Source organism: Hippocampus zosterae, chromosome 19, assembly GCF_025434085.1.
Source record: "Hippocampus zosterae strain Florida chromosome 19, ASM2543408v3, whole genome shotgun sequence".
NCBI lineage: Eukaryota > Metazoa > Chordata > Actinopteri > Syngnathiformes > Syngnathidae > Hippocampus > Hippocampus zosterae.
Genome location: NC_067469.1, coordinates 10,637,859 through 10,646,294, shown reverse-complemented (window position 1 = coordinate 10,646,294; position 8,436 = coordinate 10,637,859).

Genomic DNA, 8,436 nt, shown 5'->3' with positions numbered 1-8,436 from the left:
CTGAAAGGTACTGGAAATGCATATGGGAGAAGGGGGTTGCACATAACATCAGTGCACAATGGCTGGTGACCCTGAGAGAAGCACAGCAATACAAGAGAAAATTGACACAAGAGTGCCAGGGTGTGGATGTATATAATCCCGATACAAACCAAAAGTTGTAAAAATATCACTGTTAAGGGTAAAGTATGAGCCTTAATGGAGACTTCTTCTTACTTTTTTCTTTTCTGATTGATATAAAAATGATTTAGTAGATATAAACACATAACGGTTGTAGGACTAGATAAGTTTTTTACTTCATCCTACTCCCTTGAATATAATAACTGTTGAATGAAGACTGATTTCTTTCTTTTTACTTTTTTATCTACCCTATTTTCTGTCAAATTATTACTGTATATGTTTTATGTTCAATAAACAAACAAACAAACCTCCCTGAACAGAACCCAGTTACCATAACAGATACAGGAAAGAGTCAGATATGAAGAACTGGACGGCACCAGGCCCGGACATGGTCCGCACCTACTGGCTAAAGAAACTCACAACACTCCATGAGCGCCTAGCAGCACAAATGAACCAGCTGCTGAGGGATGGGACTCACCCAGGATGGCTAACCGAAGGGCGAACGATCCTGATCATGAAGGATCCATCAAAGGGTGCAGTCCCATCCAACTATCGGCCAATAACCTGTCTCTCCACAACATGGAAGCTCATGTCAGGCATCATTGCGGCTAAGATAAGTGGACAATGGATCAATACATGAGCGAAGCACAGAAGGGCATTGGTAGAGATACCAGAAGAGCCAAACATCAGCTCCTGGTTGACAGAACAGTCGCACAAGACTGCAGGTCCCGACATACCAACCTGTGCACAGCCTGGATTGATTACAAGAAAGCCTATGACTCGATGCCACATACATGGATCACTGAATGCTTGGAGTTGTATAAGGTGAACAGGACCCTAAGAGCCTTCATTGCGAACTCGATGAGGATGTGGAAAACCACACTTGAAGCCAATGGCAAGCCACTTACCCAAGTGTCCATCAAATGTGGCATATATCAAGGTGATGCACTCTCCCCACTGCTGTTCGGCATAGGACTGAACCCCCTAAGCCAAGTAATCACCAAGACAGGCTATGGATACCGCCTCAGAAATGGAGCTACGATCAGTCACCTTCTCTACATGGATGACATAAAGCTGTACGCGAAGAGCGAAACGGACATAGACTCCCTGATCCACACAACCAGGATCTACAGCGACAACAGGATGTCATTCGGGCTTGAGAAATGTAGTCGGATGGTGACTAAGAGAGGAACGGTCGTCCACACTGAAGGGTCTCACTCCCTGGAGGAACAATAGCAGACATTGAGGACAGCTACAAGTACCTCGGTACACCACAAGCCAATGGCAACCTCGAACTGGCAACAAGGAAAGCGGCTACGGCCAAATACCTCCAGCGAGTGAGGCAAGTCCTAAGAAGCCAGCTCAATGGCAAGAATAAGACCCAGGCAATAAACAGCTATGCCCTGCCAGTGATCAGATACCCTGCAGGAATAATAAGGTAACCAAAGGAAGAGATTCAGACCACGGACGTTAAGACCCGAAAGCTCCTAACCATGCATGGAGGGTTCCATCCCAAATCCAGCACCCTGAGACTGTACGCAAGCCGAAAGGAAGGAGGCCGGGGACTAGTGAGTGTGAGAGCTACTGTCCAGGATGAGACATCCAAGCTCCATGAATACATCAAGCAGAAGGCCCCAATGGATGACATACTCAGAGAATGTCTCAAACAATGGGGAACAGAGGATGAGGCGCTGGAAGAGGGACCATCATGGGAGGACAATCCCCTACACGGGATGTACCACCGGACCATAACTGAAGTGGCTGATCTCAAGAAGTGGCTAGAGAGGGCTGACCTGAAGGACAGCACAGAGGCACTCATCCTGGCTGCTCAGGAGCAGGCCCTGAGCACCAGAGCCATTGAGGCCCAGATATACCACACGAGACAAGACCCAAGGTGTAGGTTGTGCAAAGAGGCACCTGAGATAATCCAACACATAACTGCAGGGAATAAGATGCTGACAGGGAAAGCCTACATGGAGCGCCATAACCAGGTGGCTGGCATAGTCTACCGAAACATCTGTGCGGAGTATGGACTGGAAACCCCAAAGTCAAAATAGGAAACACCTCCAAAGGTGGTGAAAAATGACGAGCAAGGATCCTGTAGGACTTCCAGATCCAGACTGACAAGATGGTAATGGCGAACCAACCAGATATTTTGATCATAGATAAAGGGCAGAGGAAATCCGTTGTCGTGGATGTAGCGGGCCCAAGTGATGGAAACATCAGAAAGAAGGAACACAAGAAACTCGAGAAATACAAAGGGCTCAGAGAGGAGCTGGAGAGATCCTGTAAGGTAAAGGTGACAGTGGTGCCTGTGGTGGTCGGAGCACTCGGGGCAGTTGCAACAGATCCCGGGAATCTCAGTCGGACATCTCAGTCCAGAAATGTGCAGTGCTGGGAACAGCAAGGATTCTGCGCAGAACCCTGAAGCTTCCTGGCCTCTGGTAGAGGGACGGACAACAATCGAGGGGTGAGACGAGGATTTTTTTATTATATAAATATATACACACAGAATATATCACACATCATAATAAAGAAATATGCAGTAAAATGACACAGATGGTTGTTTAGTTCATATGCAATCAGTCAATGCTCTGAAATTTAAGTGACACATGGAATTTCATTTCAGCTATCTCAGCATATGTTGTTGTATCTCACGGTATGATTCTGATATGACGCCCAAGTGTGTGTGAGTTTGTCTCTGCAGTTTTTGTTGAGTTTCCTTTTTTAACCATGTGAAATCATATTCAATTAGAGATGTAATTTTTCTTACCGCACTGTGCTAGATAAGGCTTTTTGAATAGGCAACGAGATTCTCCGGTGTCCATTGTTGCAGATTGCATATCGCTCCCGTGTTTTCTGTGAGGCCGACTGCTACAGGGTGATTAATGTGTTCATTTCCCATTATTAAAGACTAGAGCAGCGCTGCGGGCTACAGATATAGGCCCTCGTCATAAATCTTAGCCAAATGAACAGTCAAATAATCGCTCATCGGAAATGAAATCTGGGCTCATTAATACTGACACCCAGACTGGGGGAAGAGAACACACACAAACACACGCACGCACGTGCACAGACACACACACACACACACACACACACACACACACACACACACACAAAGACACACACACACACACCAGACGGGGGCATGAAGTCACACATTCGCATGAATACACACAAAAATAGATACACAAAATGTAGACTTGAGGGGGATTTGGTCTGGTCTGCCACCTTGGCGCACCACTCAACAATGACAGCCTCATCATTAGAGGCGCACACGTGCACACACGCACACACGAGCGCACACCCAGACAGACACACAAAGATAGGCTTCTGGTGTGTATAGCAGCTCCCTCTCAAGAAAGCAGTGACCCATTAGTACAAGACAAAGGGATCACAGGCCACGATTAGAGCCATAAATTATAACCTCAGTGCATCATTTGACATCAGGCACTTCACAGGATTTGGCATCATGGATTTTAATTAACGGTTTTATTGTTCAGACATACAAATATATGTATATTTATGTGTGTGTGTGTGTGTGTGTGTGTGTGTGCGTGTGTGTGTGTGTGTGTGTGTGTGTGTGTGTAATACTCAGTCAGTCCAGTTGATAACAATTCAAGCTGCTGATTGGTTTAGAACAGGGGTGCCCAACTAGTCAATCGTGATTGACCACCGGTAGCCCGTGCACTGGTGCCATGTCAATCGCGAGGGGTGTAGAGGGAAATGAAAAACATTTTTGTGTTCGGGCACACTGCACCCTCATATCAGTTTCACTTTCACTAAAAAGTATTCAAAAAATAAAAGCTTGTTACATTTAATCTTTTTCATGTACCCTGTAACCGGATAAGATGATGAGCTGTCCACTGTAGTAACGGTTGTCCCTGAATGACCTGCATCAATGGAAGTTGTTCGTGATCAGCAGTCTGCAATTGCAGCTTGCGATCAGAGCTGTTGCAAAAATTCTTTATTCTAACTTAAAATTTGGGCAGCCCGGTGCTTGACTGGTTAGTGCGTTGACCTCACAGCGCAGAGGCTGTGGGTTGGATCCCAGCTCCGGCTTTCCTGTGTGGAGTTTGCATATTCTCCCCGGGTCTGTGTGGGTTTTCTCCGGGTACTCTGGTGTCCTCCTACATTCCAAAAACATTACAAATCAAAAAGCAGGCTGATTGAACACTCAAAATTTGTCCCTAGGGGTGAGTGAGACCGCGGATGGTTGTTCGTCTCTGTTTGCCCTGCGATTGACTGGGAATTGGTTCAGGCTGCTCCCAACTACTGCTCGAAGACGGCTGGGATAGGCTCCAGCATGCCCCGCGACCCTTGTGAGGATAAAGCGGATCGGGAAATGGATGAATGGTTAGATGCATACACACTGTATATCCAACTGTATATCCAACTTTGTGCTTGCACGGTCTATTGAAAAAATATACATTTCTGTTCATGTTTTTTTTTTGGGACGGGGGAAGTTACAACTGGGTGAACAAGAGCAATATATGTCAGGGTTCAAAACGAACTGAATAACGTTTTAGGATCCCAGAAACGTAGACACCCAAAATAACTGTCACAAAAATGTTTATTAACATGAACAGAAGCCAAAAAATATGAACAGAAAATGCTGGTCAAATGAACCCGGAAAAACAATACATTAACAAAAATAGTTCAACCGAGAAAACAGACGAAATGTCAAGAATCCAATTTTCACGTAACATAAACAAAGTCAAATGACAAAACAAGGACTGTATTTACTCAAACGACTCAACAAGGACAGTACTTAGAAAAATGAGGTACTAAAGGAACAAGATCGACTGTGACAAGAGCAAGGGCTCTAGAAAACAATCACTTGAGCAAGAGCAGTAACAAGGTCAACAATAATCCGACAAACTGCAGGCAGCTTGTCAGGGTCTAACGACATGGCCCCCGACGATCGGCAGCAGGTGTGCACATCGAAGGACGGCCCTCGTCTGCCACCCTCTGGAGATACACAAGTACAGGATAATGACAATACAGGAGTGAGCCACTCATTTCCTGTCAACTCAATACTGTACACGGATAATATTTTGTCATTTTGTGTTGTCTGTCATGATAATCGGATTTTCTTCTAATCAGTCAATACTAAAGGGCATACCTACATGTCACCGTCACATACCCCACGGCATTCAATGAAGCATGTCATAAAACCAATCACTTGAAATTGAGTAACCTTGTCATGTTTCTTTTCTCTTCTGTGCGTTTTGTTTCGTTTCTGTAGTCAGTCCCCTTGGTGAATGTTGGTGGGCGGAGTCTTCTGCACCACACTTGCTGACCATCAACATGGTTTATCGATGCAGCACAAGTGGAAAGTGGAGAATGAATTATGAGATACTTCCTCCAATCCCATGATCTATGATGCTAGCTTGTTGATCATACTTTTTGTGTGTGGGTTTTTTTTCTGGTTGTTTTTTATTTACTTTTTATCAGTCCCTTTGATGAATCAAAGTAGCCTTCTTTTGTTTCCATTTCTCTGAGTGTTTCTTTTCCATTGCAGATTTCTAGTATTGCTGTTGAACTTTCACTGTGGCTCTGTCCATATCTTTAAAGTTTAGTTTTGGACTGTTACACCTCACTCTAAATTGTCTCCCCAGTTGTGACTGTAAGCGTCAATGGTTGCTCGTCTATCTCGCATTTAAATCGGAGCAATCAATCATTGATGTATTCATTCAATTCCGACCAAAAGCGAGCCCACTAACACCAGGGGTGCGTTTGGAAATCCACTCTGATGCCAGTACACTACCCTGACAGTGCGTGTCTTCGGAGAGGCACCAAGTGATCACCCCTCATTAACCTCTGAACGCAGTCTATATGTTCTTAAACAAGGGGTGCCCAACCTTTTTTGACCAAAGATCTACTTTTCAGGCAACCAATAATGTACTCTGACTGACCTTTTACCACAAGTGTATGCATACACACACACTCGCGCAGATACATGCACGCACACACTCATTTGTTTGTGAAAAGGATATCATTGCCCACCTTAGTTGAGACCTGACGCGAAGGAATGGGATGCACATTTGCAACGGGTTAAGTGCAGGAACGTCACTGTTGGAGCTCACGTGTACAGTTTGAAGTATAACTATAATAATATAAGTATAATGAATTAGAATAATAATTTTTAGAAACATATTTTGCAACGGCTCCGAGGCTGCGATTGCAAACTGCCGACCACTAACAACTTTCGTTGATGCAGGTCATTAAGCCTTTCAAGCGGTTACTACAATGGGCAGCTCATCATGTTATCAGGTTATAGGTTGCATGAAAAGATAAAGGTGACCGGCTTTTATTTTTTTAAAATATTTTTTTGTGAAAGTAAAACTGATAGGGGCGGCCCGGTAGTCCAGTGGTTAGCACGTCGGCTTCACAGTGCAGAGGTACCGGGTTCGATTCCAGCTCCGGCCTCCCTGTGTGGAGTTTGCATGTTCTCCCCGGGCCTGCGTGGGTTTTCTCCGGGTGCTCCGGTTTTCTCCCACATTCCAAAAACATGCGTGGCAGGCTGATTGAACACTCTAAATTGTCCCTAGGTGTGAGTGTGAGTGTGAATGGTTGTTTGTTTCTGTGTGCCCTGTGATTGGCTGGCAACCGATTCAGGGTGTCCCCCGCCTACTGCCCGAAGACGGCTGGGATAGGCTCCAGCACCCCCCGTGACCCTAGTGAGGATCAAGCGGCTCGGAAGATGAATGAATGAAAAAACTGATAGGAGGATGTAGTGTGCCCTACCACAAAAGATCTATTATATTCACACCACACAGACATTCAGACATACAATTATTATTTTTTTCATTTCCCTCTACACCCCTCGACTTTGGACCAGTCCACGGGCTACCGGTCAATCGCAAACTGTTAGAATGAAGCATATCTACATCTACATTCGGCATCCAGGACTGATACAATGTACAGCTTTTCTCCTGTGCACACAAGGAAATCAGGATTTGTGTTCAACCTTTAGAGGTGTTGGTACGACTTGAGGAATAATTTACCGTTCTTCAAAAGAATTTAAAAAATACATAGTTTGCTAAGGCTACAAATTGAGGGGAGCTTGATTGTTGAGGTCATATGAAGGTGCAAACGTGTGGAGTAAATAAGAAATGGCTCTACTAACAACTCTTTTAAGCAGCTTCCTTACTTTATTGATATTGGGAAGGAACTCACTTTAAAAAAAACACATCAACGCTCAGCACATTTTTATACACTTTGTGTATCGTGTAGGAGGCCTCATGCAACATCACTGCATGCTGCATTCTATCCCTCCCACGGAGATGCAAATACACCCGTTTCCAACAAATAGCCACGCCGGCGCACCCCCCATCGCCCCCCACCCTGCCCCTGCGCCTCATCCACCCAGGTCTCTGCTGCCCTCCTTTCTCAGTCAGTTCTGACAATGCTAATGATTCTCACTGGAGTACAGGATGACGGGTGACAGAGGCAGCTAGACCGAGACTGTCTGATGATGGAGGGGAAGAAGGGGGTGTGGAAGGAAACTTGAAGAACCAACCATGGGCGTGTGCGTGTATGTGTGTGTGTGTGTGTGTCCACAATGGGTGGGATGGAATAATAGTTCAAGGATGGTGCTGCACTGGCCCCCTTTCTGGTGATGTGTCGAAAAAGATGCATATTTCCCTGACTAAATGGTAATTTATTACATATAAGACATGGCCTGACACCCTGAATCAGCATTCATTCAGACCACGTTGGTTGATTGTGGGAGGGTGTATGTGGGGAGGGAGGAGGTAGAATGAGGTAAATATAAAGAAAGAACATAGGGAGGAAGAAACAGAAACGGCAATGGAAATAGTATGCAATGAGGAGAGATGTAGCCCCTGGGCATGGGGCATGTTTTCCTTGTTTCCTTATCATTAGTGTATTTCTAATTCAAATATATGCTTTAAATAATTCACACAGGGCATATCAAAGAATAGAGTGGAATAGTGTTTCTATGTTCAAAATAAAGTACATGCGAGAATGATTTCTCCTTCTGAAAAAATGTTTCAATGTATTTATTTAATTTTCAATAAAATTGGGCGAAGAAAGGTTCGCAGTATTAGTGGCTGTAAAAAAATATTTTATTAAAACTGTTTTGATATTTTTCGTCGGTCAGATATTATTCATTCATTCATTCATCTTCCGTACCGCTTGATCCTCACTAGGGTCGCGGGGGGTGCTGGAGCCCATCCCAGCCGTCTCCGGGCAGTAGGCGGGGGACACCCTGAATTGGTTGCCAGCCAATCGCAGGGCACACAGAGACGAACAACCATCCACGCTCACACTCACACCTAGGGACAATTT